Raw genomic sequence first — 16,162 nt, 5'->3', positions numbered from 1 at the left:
TTCGTAGGTAGTGTGATGCACTGATTGTCAACATGTGATTGTCATTTTAAAAAGTTTCGATATTATTTGTACGTGAATGAGAGTGAAGTGAGGAGTGGTTTTTTTCTCGTGCGCTTTGATAAATTGATAGGGGTAGTCGGGTAGGCCCACACGTCAACAAAAATACAAAATGGCTTCGTTTATTTAGTCTTTATCAGAAATATTTGAAGAAGTGTAAAGTCTGCTCAGTTTGATCGATCCAACACAATATACTAATAAAGGTTTACTGGGCGTCATCTTTGAAGGATTTTTATTTCATTTGTTCTATTTTTATCGTGAACCATATCCAATTTATCTCTCTGCTCCAAGCCATGCGGCACACTCTACATAAAAACTGATGGGATCCATCGCGCACTCCATTGCTAAAATACACGTGCTCGCTCCAGCTCCACTGATGTGTAGAGATCAGTGGCTCACTTGCATCTCATGTAACTTTACGATGTTTGTTTACATTACATATACTACTTGACTACTTTGAGTTTTGTCAAGGTAAGAACTCAAGAAACTGACACACTAAACCAGTTTGTTTTAAAAATTATATTTATTAAGTTCAAATTAGCACTGGTCTCAACGATTGCAAGTTGTTTTAAATCGCCAAAAAGGTGCACCAAATGGCGCCAATTGCATCCTCATTTTTCAAAAATCTGTACCTTGTGAGGGGGGCACATCCCCCCTCACGTCCCCCCCTGCGCCGCTTAAGCGGCGCAATGGCTGCTCAGCAGCCATATGGTTCGAGGGAAATTATACCTTCCTTGCAGGGAAAAAAACATTTTTTACAGCCCTGGTAAACACCCCAGTGTTTGTAAGGAAATCTCTGAATCCACATGTCCCTGCAGAAAGCCGTGACAGTGTTGGTACTGGTGTTTATTATTAAAACATTTTTTTGTTGATGTCGGGTCAAAAAGGAAGTTATTGCAACCCATATGAGTTGTTCATGTGTGAAATGCCAGGTAGAAGATGTCTGGCTTGAGCTGACTCACAATGACATATCATTTTGTGTTGCAGCTTGTTACCGCCACCGTAAGGGAAGCATTAAGCACTTTGTGGGTGCTCATTAAAAGATTAAAGAAGCCTGGGTTTATCTCCTGTCATGCCGTTTAGTATCTTTAGATGGTGGTTTTAACATTGATTTACTTAAGATTGAGATCTGTTCTACCGTTAATGATTACATTAGTGTGTTCTCATATTTTAGATGTATACCTAATTTTAATCTACAAACTAGAATACGCGACTCTAGTTTTAATAATTTTGTCAAATTACCTCCTGACTTACTTCATGATGAAAGTTTACAATTGTATCATAATTTATATTTTCCTCTTAAAAGAAAGTCCTGGAAGAAGTTTAGTGATAAGGCTGGATTACTCAAGGTATTAAAAAATCAGTTTCGCATCAATATATGTTGTTTTGAAAGTATGTCAAGACCCTACTGGCAACAACAATTCAAAGATATCTTCTTATCGGCGTGTTCTTCATATTATTCGATGCACCCAATCCTAGCACAAAAGAAATATTTTGGTGTACACGTCAACTTACCTCTCGATGATGATTGCTCTAATATTTGGCACAACCTTTCACCGGATGTACGATCGAGCGCTTCACTTTATTCTTTTCAAAAGAATCTATTGTTTTTTTGGGTTTTTTTAATAAGTTATAATTTATAAACTGTAGATGTGCAATCCAATGCTTACTACCTTGCCTTTGTTTGACATTGTCTTTCTGTTCACATTTGTTTCACGGTCACTAGCTTTGATAAACATTATTACTTTTCCGTATTTAATTTTGTGCAATAACTACTTAGTCAGATCACTTTATAATGTGCTATGGTTGGGTTTGTTCCTCCTCCGTGTTTTTTTTATTATTTATCTTATTTTATTTATTGCATGAATGTGCGTGCTGTTACAACTTTTTCTTCTGCATATTGCCAATTTGTTTTCATAGTTACCACTTTTCCTTGTTTACTTAACTTACCTAAGAGATATATAAATGTGAGATGTATTTCTAACAGTAAACAAAAAACCCACCAGTGTTAGATATCAATCTTGCCACACAAAACTAGATAAAATATGTGCAATACATCTTCAGTTCTCCAATTCTTAACTTAAAGATGTATTGACCCCACCAAATGATAGCAAACTTAAACCAAACACAGTTTCAGTTTAACCAAGTCCTTATTAAGTTTGGTATATTACAACATGCCCTTAAGAACTGTCACTTTAATTCAGTAATAGCTTAAAGACACAATAGCATTTTTTAGTCAAATGTATGTTACGTGTGAGCATGGCTTCTAATATATCATTAATAGATTATGTATGGATAAGTTGCTTGAAATCTTAATATGCACAGTGCCAAACATTCAATTTATTTGTTCCATGTAGATTTCTAAACCAGTATATAACTGAATGATGAAAAATGAAAAAAAAACATCTCATTTTTGTGTTATCATGAACACAGAATGACAACTTTAAATCAGATAAAACTGATGTGGAAAATGTCAGATGTAAAACAAATGGAAACATCTCATTATCAGTAACAGAGTCACCAGAGTGAACGGTTTGTTGTTGTTATCTTCTACACCTTTATCTCTTAGTTTCGGGAATTTTGCAATTTACAACACGCATACTTGTTTGTATCTTATACCTTATGTCTTCACTTTCAATTGCAGCTGAATGAAAATAAAGCTGTAACGACCCTGGAATCTTCAGTCAATTATATTTATTTATGCATAAGAAGCTTCTTGCATGTTTGTGTTTGTTAATCTATGGAAAATAAATACCCCCTCATACATATCTTCATTAAGAATCTTGAACATCAATTGTAGTGCTGATTTGACAATATTTCAAATAGGCCAAAAAGCAAGTTTTTGCTAACAAACACTATGTGAGGGAGAAGGTGAAGGACCACTCCTAGTAGTGCAAACATCCCCGATTTAACCATATTCTACCGACTGACGATCGGAGGTGGACATCCCCCTCCCATTTCCCTCACGCCACTGATTCACAACGAACGGTATTCTACCCAGTATCCAATTTACTGTCATTCGAATACTCGGCCACCCATCATGACGGTTTCTCATCAGTTTCAGAGTTAAGATACTGACTATAGTAGGCTAATAGTATATTTACCAGCGTAGTGTAGTGAACTACCACTTGTATGCAAAACACGAAATCTCCAATTAGATACAAGATGGCGGGGAACTGATTTGTCGCAACTGTTCTCTCTCTTCCATGGCCCCTCTATATACGGCGCTGCTGAGTTCCAGAGCCGTATATAAACATAGTTTGGCCAACTGCGTAACGATTTCTGATTGTTCGAGAGGTTTAAGCGCTCACTGGTCACCATTTTAATTCCTTTCGAATGTAGGCTAACTGGACTATAGCAATTAAGCAAACCGCATTTGCTTTGTGTCGGCTACTACTAGGGAGAACTGCTGATAATTTGAAGAAATGTTAATGCAAACATAGCGAATATGCCGTGACACGTTGCATGGGGTGCAGAGACAGGACTGAACATGTTTTCTGAAGGATTTGCTTTCCAAATGACATGCACAGAAGGGAGATTTTGGAGATGAAATTGGGAAGAGCTGAATGAAGATCGAAAGGATAAGCAATAGGCCTAATAACGTTATGAAAAACATGCCTATACGTTGTTATGTAGTCCAACACTGTGACTTGTGAGGTATAGACCCTTAACGGCACGAGAGTAATATTATACGAACGCTCATAATGGTATGTTCCAAATACATAAAGTAGGATGAGCTGGTATATCAGGGGCGTATCCAGGATTTTCTAACCGGGGGGGGGGGGGGTGCGACTGACTATCTAAGCGGAGCGCTACCATCAGTTGGCGCGCAGCGTACAAGAAAATTTCTGGTTTTTACACCCCCAGATCACCGGAAATGGCACTTCTCGGGCTTGAAAATGACCAACCAGATGAACACTTTTGCCCGAGAACCAAGTATTTCCCAATAGTTTTTTTTTTTCCATTCATAACCTTTGTACGATTTTCACCAGTCACACATCATGTTTGACCTCATGGCATGTCCTGTTGATCATTGCTTTTGTAGGTGATTCTACGTCGCGGCACACAATACCCGTCAGCCCCACTTTTCAAGGTTTCAGCCCATTAAAGGAGAGTTTTGACATAATTCGACCTCAATGCGTTTCTCCATCTACATAAGACATTTAGATATTTACATTAGCATCCCGTGGTATACTGCGCAATTTCCACGGACCGTACGGTACACGATGGTAGGCAATATAATTACCGATGCTATATGATATTGACATTAATATGTTGAACGCGCGCAGAGCGCGCGAAAAATTCAGGTTAGATTTTTCGGGCAAGTCGTTACAGCCGCCCAAATCAGATTGGGTTCCTATGGCTACACACATCGACAGTTTTGAGGCTGTTCATCATGGAACCGCCATTTTCATGCACACTAATGACGGACATCTGCTATTTGCTTTACAAATTCGAACAGGCGCTTAGCGAATAATTTGCCAAGGGAAGGGCGAAGCCTGTAAGCAAACTATCTAAGCGTAGCGCCACCTTGAGTTGGCGCGAGGCGTACAAGAAAATTTTGGCCGAAAATGCCTCCCAGATTGCTGGAAATGACACTTCCCACGTCTTTTAAGTTGCATCTAAGCATTTTCTATTTTCAAATTATTAGCGATATCATAAAAAAAATGCTCGGGTGGGGGGGGGGAGCTTTCGCCCCCTTCCCGAAATGCGTCATGTTCCCCGACGACTCGGTCGAGTTCGAGACCAGCCACAGTTGGTTGTCTAAGGCGTCCATACACACACACGCGTTATGATAGGCCATATATAGTATATAGTATATATATATATATATATATATATATATATATATATATATATATATATATATATATATATATATATATATATATATATAACGAGATTTAACAATGGTTAATGAGATCGTATGTTAATATCGAATTCATATATCTTCAAGTATCGGCGTACTGCATGGTAAGTATATATATATATATATATATATAGGCTATATATATATATATATAGGCTATATATATATATAGGCTATATATATATATAGGCTATATATATATAGGCTATATATATATATATAGGCTATATATATATATATAGGCTATATATATATATAGGCTATATATATATACTTACCATGCAGTACGCCGATACTTGAAGATATATGAATTCGATATTAACATATGATCTCATTCACCATTGTTAAATCTCGTTGAGTATGTAATCCATCATTCCATTCTTAGGGAGCATACAAGTACAGTCATAGTTTGCCTTTACAATAACTTTCACTTTCAATTGGTTTATTTTTTTTTCACTTTTGTCAGTATACATTAATGCTTAGTATTTATTATTTATTCAACTAATGACGCGCCTGTGAATAGCACACTGCAAGATTATACTTTCGAACTCCAGCTACCAACAGAGTAGGTGTACTGATCGCCCAGTTCTTAATCAGAGCTGCAATTTTACTCAAATCAAAGGGTTCCACTATCAGCCGGTACGTCATATTTGAAAAAAAACTTCGTCCGTGTCGATGAATTTCATTACCCCAACGCTGTGAAGTCTTCTAATGACGATAGTACCATATAATAAGTGATTATTAATTATTAATGAAGTTACCTAATTTAGTATTTTGCTGTTATTAAAATCAATTTAAAGACGACCAAAAAAGTTCTTTTTTTACGAAACACATTACCAATAGCATTACACAAAGTCGACAAATATCTATATATGATCATGCACCCCAAGATATGTCAAGCACGAGCAATCCCCGTATCTATTTATGGGCAAGTTGTTTTGGGCAAGTTGTTTGGAAACTTGTCAGCAGAATCTATCAGGGCAATGACATTACTTGTTGGTCAGCTAATGTAAGGCCACGTGCAATCATAAAGGCGGGGTACTAGCTGTCAGACATAAGCATTCCGTATATATGATTACATCTGAATGGCACGTGTATAGATCATTGAAAACACACTGTAAGTAGATAGTTTTATCAGCTTTTTATTCGAATCCAATCATAAACATGATCTGGGTCGGCAAATCAAATAGTGTGATACAATACGCACTTTCCACTACCATTAACCGTTGGATTTTAAATTACGGGAACATTGTTCCCTGCATGCATGGTCTGTATGATTTTTCGTTCACTTTCAGGTAGCTGGAGGTATGAAGAGATCACCATTCTGCAAGAGAGAAGAAAAACAGACAATTGTAACAGTTAAATATCGAACTCGATTACCGGTGCTATCAGATGATAAGAAATAGACATGAAATCAATCATATAAGCCTATACATTATATACACATGGAACTTACCTAATAAGAACTTCCCTTGTATTATTCATTAAAAACGCATGTAGTAACCTGTTAAGCAAAATATGCTTGCTTTTATTAACAAGGGGAAGACGGGGGTTGGGGATGTTGGAAGGTGGAGGATATTTGTTGAGTGAAGTTTTCATGTTGTTTACAAATATTAAATACTGCTTAAATATCAATTGGAATCTTCCATATGTTTAATCGATACTTACCAATACATTCCGCTGAGGGTACACGTACGGACCGAACCTCTAATAATAACAGCGTCACCTTCCGGTATGGCCCCTCCATCCTCTAAAGCGCACCATAAAGCGGCTTCTAAAGGTTAAATTACAATTAATAATATACAGGAATCACAAAAGGAAATTACAGTTTACATACAAGAATATCATGTAACAATATCATAATAATTCCAACATTTTACTTTATTTTATTTGGTTGAGAGGGTCTGGATGGAGTTGGGAGTACATAGGACAACACTTTTAATTGAGTTGTTAGAAGTTGAGTCTTTAAATTAGTCGGGTCATGAAGAAATTGAATTAAATTTAATTATCTTGCAATTTTTTTGTCGAACTAGATCTTCTTCCGAAATCGGGTCGAGTATTTTAGAGAATATATTGTTTAAAGACAAGTTACAAAACATTTGACAGATAATTTCACAAAACGTGTTTCGTAAGGAACATGAAAGAGAAAATCCACCTTTAGGGTTTACAATAAGTATTATACAGTTCTTGTTATGACAGATATTTCTTGAATGCAATCTCCAAGTAACTCCAAATACCCTTTAAACTTTCGTCTCACTTCATAGAAACCAATGTGTGAATATTTCGGAATTTTTAATGTACAATAAATAGTAAGGCCCTACGTGAACGCTTTTTTACAACTTATGAAGAGCTAGAAAATATGATTGAAATATGGTAGTTCCCATGCAGAGACGGGCTTAAAGTCAGGCATCGACAGTCCTTCCGAAATACCATGTCCATTGGCTTAAACTAATGAAATATGTCCCATGACAATATGTATCACGGAAGTAATATATAAAAAAAGGTAGTAATACTTTCAATTAAGCATTTTGTTAAATGGCTGAACAAATATGAATGATGTTCCACATTAGGCCACGAGACCCATCCCCTCCCCAACCACCCCATAAAAACTACGTACTCTGTTTTCTCACTAACACAAATATGTAAACACTTTGCGTTTCCGTCATCCGTAAAACTCCACCTTGCGATAACAGCGAACAACATTTGCACCACCTATAGGGTGTTAATCATTTTTTTTTAGATTCTTTTCACTACGATATGATAGGCAGATAAATATCAGTACTTTTCTATGTGCGTTTAACATTAAAAATGTAAGATTAATCGTGTATAATATTGTACAATATTCTAATCATATTGATAAATGAGATAAATAATGACATTAGACACATTTGTTTTCGTAAATCCTTCTTTGTTTAACCCTTTCAACTTCTGAGCTTAAACAATGATAATGACTACATAGTCTACACTCAAGACCTACAAATCCTCCGATGCAACACAAAATGCAACCACGGGACCACATAAGACTTGGTCTAATATGATATGTTTACAATGTAGTTCAAAATTTCAAATAAAAAAGGTGCATATTGTCATCCAAACTTGCTCTATTGCATTATGTGAAGTTAAAGAAAACTTTTTATTTAATTTAATCTAATCAATGGATTAACAGAAACATTTATGTCTTCACTGAGCTGCCGACGTCGTCATTAATGCAGTTTTTAAGGGACATTCCAAAGATCTCGCATACTTCTAAGGTGAATATCTCAACAGCAACCTTTTCAATTTTATTTAATTTATCTTGCCTTGAATATGACATGTCCCTTTAACATTCTACATGTAAACGAGAATATACAACTGGAAGTTAGGAATGTAATTGTTTTGGCCATCTTACCTGAGAGTAGAGCACACAGTGCTACGATTAATAGGATGAGAAACACATTTGTAGCCATTTTATCGTTTTTACGTGTCGTTTTTTTTTCTAGAAATAAGAACAAAGGCAAACAATATTAAACCACAAATCAAATGAAAATCACTAGGCGCTTCCAATCAAATACACACGAATAAAAAATCACAAAGTAAGGCATCGCGTATCATCGGGAGACATCCAAGCGAAAGCCTCACTTTTTGGAGGAATGATTGTTTTCCTAAGACAATTGTGAAAAGAACAATGCATTATTATATATTAAGTTCCCGAGCTTCCTGATTGACCAGGAACTGGACTGTAACCTCCAAAGCACGCACGCATCCGCACACACCCACACGAGCAACACCGTCCAACTTCCTATTAAGGCTGATTTTAGATGAATGTGGTAGTAGATAGACTAGACCTAATGATTTAGCCAGCGTTAAATTTTTTTGGTGTGTTCAATCAATGAGTAATTCCCATTACTTATTACACACTGTGACCTGCTACTGTTTACTGGCCTATATTTATTGTTACCTCTGCCCATTTCCAACAAGTTTAAACATACCTCAAATAATAATAACTCTGCTGGGGGTCCTAAACACCGTCACTCTTTACTTTCTACAAAGTACTAATCCATGACTTTTACAAGGTTATACATGGTCACCGTCTACGTGACTACTGATACTGTTTATGAACTCTACTCCCGCAGATAATAGCTTTCCAGACTTTCAATATGTATAGGCCAACTGTGTGGTAGGGTGCTTCCCTTCTGACCGTGGCGCAGAGTCAGAAATAAGCGGGGCGACAGGCGATTCGCCCTCGCAAGTGCTAAAAATGCCCTCCTAAGCACAATTGCCAGGACGAGAAAGGAAAGAAAAATATAAGAAAATCACCCTCGTGTGTCTGTGTAAAATTAATTGTGTCATGATTTTGCTTTAGCTAGGGTTTGCAGTAGCAGCGCGAATCGCTTAAACAGTTCTCACAATCCCTCATAAAATTTGAAGCAGCGCCGGAGGGTCGCGCACAATCCCCGGAAACTCTGCACAGTTACTGGCAAATTACGGCCTTCACTAGGCAATTTCAGTACTAGCGACAATAACCTAAAATCCCCACATATCTCCGACCACATGGTAGCCTAAATTCACACTAACTTAACATGGAAATCTTACCTAGCCATCTGTTAATTCGCTACAATGTGTCGTAAAAAAAAATTATTATCCATGAATAACTACAATCTTCGACCACATGTTAGCCTAACAACCACACTTATTCAATGGGAATTGTAGCCTAACCATCGGTTTGCAAAAATAAAATGCGTAGCTTTTTTACATACTTTCCTTGCTGCTATCGTCGCTCGCATGGCATTCGAACACCACACGTGGTCAACGGGAAAGTCTAGCCTTAACATCTTTTTATTCGCTGAAATTTTGACGCAGTTTGCTAGAAATAAAATATGCGTGAAATACTGCAACTTTCGACCACACGCTAGCCTAACAACCATGCTAAGTCTATAGGAAGTGTAGCCTAACCATCGGTTTGCCCCCCCCCAAAAAAAAAAAAAATCGTAGCTTTGTTTCAAACTTTTAATTTTCTGGAAATCGGCGGTTTTTTGGAAGGTATGTGCTATATATTAAAGAGGAAATGCTGTGTTTTACCTTCCCCCTTTGCTGTGGCGATGGATTGAATATTTGCTGGTGAGTGTTTTTATCCACACAAGAAAAAAATGATATAAGGGAAGGGCACCTTCAGCGGAAGTAATCCTGTGTTTTATTCTTCAGTTGATGGGTTATTGGTTTTTCGTCATAAATTCGGTGGCTTGACGTTATTTGCTAGCCGATCGCAAACGCATAGAAATGTTCATTTTTTTTCTCCTTTTTTTATTATCATTCCAACAAGAGTCCAAACAATGTACAATTCATAATAACATTTAGCACATAGTCTTTGTACAAATAATTTCCAAACAAAACAAGCTCTTTACTAACTACAATATTAATGTTCAATTTAATTTGAACCCAGATTTGAAAATCCCTCCATACTTTCTGAGTGAAGCTGCATTCCCAGAATAAATGAATTAAACTCTCATCTGCTACCCTACAAAAAGTGCACAATGGATCAATGGTTTTGCCAATTATTTGTCCCTAAAATTCTGTTAAGCAGACGAAATTGGAACCAACGGAGCTTTACCTCAGAAGTACATTTCCAATTGTATGTGCACACCTTATACCAATCTACTTCAGACAAAATTGGGGACAAGAGCATGTTCCATTTGTGAATACATTTATATTGGACCTGTTGTTAATAAAATATTATAAAACCTTTTACACCCTTTAGGATCCATGAAAACAGTTTTAATATGAAAGCCTTGAAATGGGAGTGCAAGAGAAATATTTATATGGCCTAATAGACCAGAAAAGGATTTCTCTATTGCTTTTTTTATACCATGCACGTGAAGAAAATTTATTCTCACATCATATTTTGTATAAATCTCATCAGCAGATAAGAACTCACCCTTAGAGTTTACCAGATCGTTAACATATAATATACCATGTCTTTGCCAATCTTTATACAAAATGCATGTATTACCCACCTTAATATTTTCGTTGTGCCAAATACTGGAACTTAAAACATCATGAATATTTTGGGGCTTGAGCGAAACGGTGAAATCTTTCCAGGCTGAACAAACACCTTTCCAAAAGGTATTTTTACTTTCTTTAATAACTCTATCCCAGGCGCGGCGGAACGGAAAAGTTATTGGGGGGGGGGCTAATGTGTGGAGACTAGACTATCTGAGCGGAGCGCCACCATCGGTTGGCGCGGAGCGTACAAGAAAATTTTGGGTTTTTTCAAACCCCCAGATGGCCGGAAACGGCACTTCCCGAGTGTTTTATGCTTCGAATACCTAGCCCTAAAATATGGGTCTCAAGCCTGCAATTTCTCAGATTACACGTAAAAGTCTGTAAAAACATTGTTATTTGTATATCCGATGGTGTTTTAAGAGAGTAGCTATTACTCGTAGTGTTCTCGCAAAGACGTTTTTTGAGTGTAGTAAGGGCAGTGGCGGAGCTAGGGGTATTGGTCGGGGGGGCAAGAATGGTCTGTAGGGGCACTTTCGACACTATCTAAGCGGAGCGCCACCACAGGTTGGCGCGGAGCGTACAGAAATTCTTTGAGTAAAGATACTCCCTAGATTGCAGGAAATGACCCTCTCCGGGCCTTGCTAATTTGCAGATAAACGGAGAATAAATAGGTGTCGTCGCCATTTTGTCGGAAAATTACACCAACAGAATATGACAAATGTCAATAGATAGATGAGAGCGCAATCAAATAGTCAATAATCGCGAATAAGTTAAAAGTAGTGAAAAGCTGAAAAGGGCACCAGCAGTCTATTTGAGTCCATCAGGGGGCGGGGGGGCATCCGCCCCTGACTGTATGGACGCTTCGCCACTGAGTAAGGAGATGTTGGAGAACTGGCTGAAATGAGGCAAGTCATTGGCCTAAGACGAAGTTGTGTTGAGCTTACCGGTACTCACACTCACTGCTTCCACTTTTCACGGGGCGTGAAGAAGCGGTTGGGGTGACAATGTGGTCTATAGCCAGGGGACGGGCCGAGGGTCCCCCAGCATTTACTAAAATTATTACACTTGTATAGTATACGTGTGCATCGGACAGATCGACAAGTATGCATTGAAAAATGGGCAGATGCACGTTTCGGAGCCTTGGTAAATATTGGGGGGGGGGGCTTATCATGCATTTGCCCCCTCAGCTTTTTTATTGGGGGGGGGGGGGGCTGAGCCCCCCAAGCCCCCCCCCCCCCCCCGGTTCCGCCGCCACTGCTCTATCCCAATAAGTACCAATAATTCGGTGGCTTGACGTTATTTGCTAACCGATCGCAAACGCATAGAAATGTTAATGAATTTGCTTTACGATCGCAGCACTAGGAAGAAGGTAATATGCTCACTTTATCATATTGAATGCTAACAACTTTTTCCGCAAACAGCATATTGATCTTTGGAAAAGAGTCCCCCTAAACAATAACAAAGCCCTCGTAAGTACATTAAGAGGGGCGTTTTTAACTTTTCATTTTACAAAATAGCCCCCAAAGCCAAATCTTAATTCCTACCTTGCCGTGGCGTAATGGCAATGTTGTGTTGTGTTTTAACTGTTTCTCCATATATGATATATGGCTGTTTGCGTAAAACCAAATGCAAACGGCCTTCTCTTTTATATAATAGAATATCGGGCCTTTCGCGTAGTAAAGTGATAGTCATATATTCACAGATTAATTTGTCCATCATATGCCGCGAGAAAGATTTAGAAAGATTACATAGGCGACGATTGATAAAAGGTAGTGTGACGATGTACACAGTCGTCAAAAAAGTTGATAACGTTTATTCATAAAATGATATGTTGTTTGTAAATCGTGGAGGCTTTTCAGCCCGCACATCACCAAAATTAATAGTTTGTCTTGTCAAACTTGAAGAGGAATTTACAATCGTTTCTTTTCAGTGAAGTATAAGTTTCATATGAAAACAAGACAGGCACAAATTCCCGCCAAATTCTTTTATTGAACCAAAAACACAATCGGTCAATGTTTTCGTGACTTTTCACAATGTTACATTTTGCCGACAGTAGTAGTACTAAACATCAGCCAATCCAATGTCTGATTTTAAATTGAGGCATGGAACCCTGATTTTGATGTAAACGATGATTGCTAAATAATAAAATAATAAATAATAATTTTCATAAAATCTGGCTCAAATAGTGAGCCACTTTGCAGTGTAATGTAACGTATAGGCTATACAGATATATATTTATTACACTGGTAGTGCAAACCATCGTAGTGAAGGCAATGCATCGGTGCACGTTACGTAATATGTTTAAGCTTTACAGCAAGCGAGAATAATCTGCGTGACTGTATTAAAAACACAGCTACGGTAAAATTAACCATCGCTAATTTAACATTTCTGACGATCAATTGGAAACAATTTACAGTAATATTTTCTTCGCTTCAAGATGAAGTTCTGAACACCGTGCCCTTTGAAACCTTTTTTTTATTCAAACTGTATAAAATTCAGAAGAAAATGAAGCCTTCTTTTTCCTCTCTCTCTCTGAACGCCAGTGCGTCAAATCGGCAAGCAATTGCGTCAGATCGCGTCAAAACGGCTTAGCGGAAACACTGGTGACGACATTACCGCATATCTTGACATAACAATATTTAAGAAATACTAAATTTGACAAACTTTTCATATATCAGCATAAATAACCGTTTACTTTACAAAGAGACGGAAATTAATTAAGCACTTTAGAATATTTTGAAGAAGGATGTTCAACGCCTTCGATCCGATATAATTGACATATGATGAACGTTAATAATACAAAACAAGTTCAATTTCATGATAATGTATATCCTTACTTCATGAAAACGTTACATGTCAAACGTATGGACGAAGGCCTGTACTTTAGTTCACGTTAATAGATCAAAACGGTACATATACTTGTCAGCGGACAAAGCTTGGAGCAGGTAAATAACACTAAAGAAACAACATATTAAGGCGTAACGGGACATAATACGTTTCTTTTCGTGAACAAGTTTCAACTTGAGACAAAATGACTGTTCACAATCATGACATTTACCGATTTTTTTTTCAGCTTACTTTTTATGAGTTTACGTTCCTTTATGTGATTATATACGATACTGCAGGCGCAAATGAGACCACATTGTATATGATATGATGAGAACACGTATAGAGTATGATGTATATGCGATGTAAATGTAAATTGCAAGAAAATCAAATTTCAGTGACTTATGCCGCTACTAAGCATCACGAGTTACGATACAATCTGCCCTCAATATGGAACACGTTTCAGCATAATTTAAATGTTACACTTAAAAGATGCCAAGGATCATGCAAAGAATGCCAAAACCCAATGGGTAGTAGAAGTCTCTACAATTTATGTAGAAGTAAACTTTCTTTAAATTGAATTAGAGATGAAAGACATTGACTGATCACGGTACTGCGGCAGCCTTTGAAACTCTTGCACCAACGGATAAGATTTTACCTCCAACTTACCTCTGATCTGGAAGTCTTCGCACTGGAAGTTTCTGGTAGAGAAATCATTTCAAACAGCTGCTTTTAAGGAATAGAACCACCAATAAGAACTCTTTGAATTCCCATTGCCACCAATCACAAGCTACCACGCAACAAATTGAAGTAATCATCCTCTAGTTTTGACGAAGCAAGGTTTCTTGAAGCAGAAGTAGGCCTACTAAGTGACGCAAACGCAAATAACAACAGAGAAATTTGCTGGTATTAATTCAACTGTTCATTGGAATGAAAGCTAGAATTACAAATTGACATCTAGGCCTTGAAAAGAAAAAGACACGTGATGCGGGAAGGTTCACTTGGCAGATTCGTTGCACTTTCCACTGATGACGAAAACGTTCTACATAATATGTAAACTGCTGAATGTCGCATTGTGCCAAATCACAATTTTTCTAATAAATCTTCTCACCATAATTCTTTCTTCTTACTTTTTAGCCTGGTAAGTCATACCATAGAAAAATTCCAATATGTAAACTGCTGAATGTCTCATTGCATTTGTGTGTTTTCTACGGTATTTTTTTTGTAAGAAAGTGTCCCATCAGTTTGGGGGTTCTACTCCTTCTTTCCCGGATCCGCCTCACCTGTTAATGTCCCTTTCACCTGCTCATGTGAAATATATATAGTGTAAGAATGTAACCCCTTTTTCCTTTGATGTCCTGGAAACGTTTAAAGAAGTTTACAACGTAACCAAGTCAATGCTAATAGAAACAATTAGAAATTTATCAACCTCTTTTAGTCTCAATCAACAGGGACGTAGCCAGGGTGGGGGGGGGGGGGCAGGGGAGCAACGTCTCCCCCTTTCAGTATCGAAAAAAATGTTAAAAACTGTTTTTTTTTAGCATGGTACTTTTTCAGTGCTCTTTTGTACTTGAATACTCGTCAGCTCAGTTAATTAGATTATAATCGTAGTAACATTCAGGCCTACTGATTCAGCTACTTACTTAGTTTGGCAGATGCAATGAGCTAAATTTAGACTTTAGCTTATTACAAGCCTACAGTTGGACGTAATAAAATACATATTGCCTACCTAACCGCACTCGATGGGGTGTTACAGACCGTTTACACAACGACGTCGACAACGTTCGTTCTCATCCTTTCTATGATTCGTCCTAAGTTGTTGCACGAACAGAATGTTATGAAGCTAAGCTAGCAATCGTACTTGATACGCACTTCCTATAAATAATTATTACACTGCTAGTACACTGCGATAACGATATTTGTGTTTAGGCCACTGCACATCTGGCTGTCTTACAAAATATGAAAGTTTATATTATCCATCAGTTAAGTTCGTCAAATGTATTTAAGTCCATATATTGGACAATAAACAAGAATCAAAAACATTAAAAGAGCACTATGTTTGCTTTCTGATATAATATGTAAAAGAGTTCAAACGGGGAACAAAATCTGCTGATCATATGATATCATATGATCATGATGAAACTGGCAAAACATTGCACCAGATCGCATCTAAGGACCTTCAATTGTTCAAAAATATCTCAAAGAGGAGGAGACACCCCCTCCCCTTAGAAACCCACACTATATCAATCGCATAATGTGCTCCCCTTTCAAATTCCTGGCTACGTCGCTGTCAAGCAATAATGCATTTATGTTTACAAAGAACCGTTGTTTTTCCACAGTTTTATCAGAGAAGTGTACAGAATATGACCCCGACTTGTCAATATAATTAATAGAAGGTAAAGAAAACTAAACACCTAAATCGATACGACA

At 37.5% G+C, this 16,162-nt stretch overlaps 1 protein-coding gene and 1 long non-coding RNA gene across 3 annotated transcripts in view; one reads left to right on the top strand and one right to left on the bottom strand.

Moving 5' to 3' along the window:
- Positions 1 to 16,162, top strand: part of LOC139977079 (uncharacterized) — a 100,381-nt gene that overhangs the window by 57,173 nt on the left and 27,046 nt on the right. The gene's annotated exons all lie outside the window — the stretch shown is intronic.
- LOC139977465 (uncharacterized) lies at positions 6,054 to 14,546 on the bottom strand. Its single transcript, XR_011796550.1, has 4 exons — positions 14,402 to 14,546; positions 8,316 to 8,402; positions 6,596 to 6,701; positions 6,054 to 6,251 (listed from the first exon to the last, which is right to left on the bottom strand). It is a non-coding gene; the product is annotated as an uncharacterized lncRNA (long non-coding RNA).

This window comes from Apostichopus japonicus, chromosome 12 (genome assembly GCF_037975245.1).
Source record: "Apostichopus japonicus isolate 1M-3 chromosome 12, ASM3797524v1, whole genome shotgun sequence".
In the NCBI taxonomy this organism is placed as follows: domain Eukaryota; kingdom Metazoa; phylum Echinodermata; class Holothuroidea; order Aspidochirotida; family Stichopodidae; genus Apostichopus; species Apostichopus japonicus.
The sequence above is the reverse complement of the archived record's forward strand: the minus strand, read 5'-3'. Positions and strand labels throughout refer to the sequence as shown.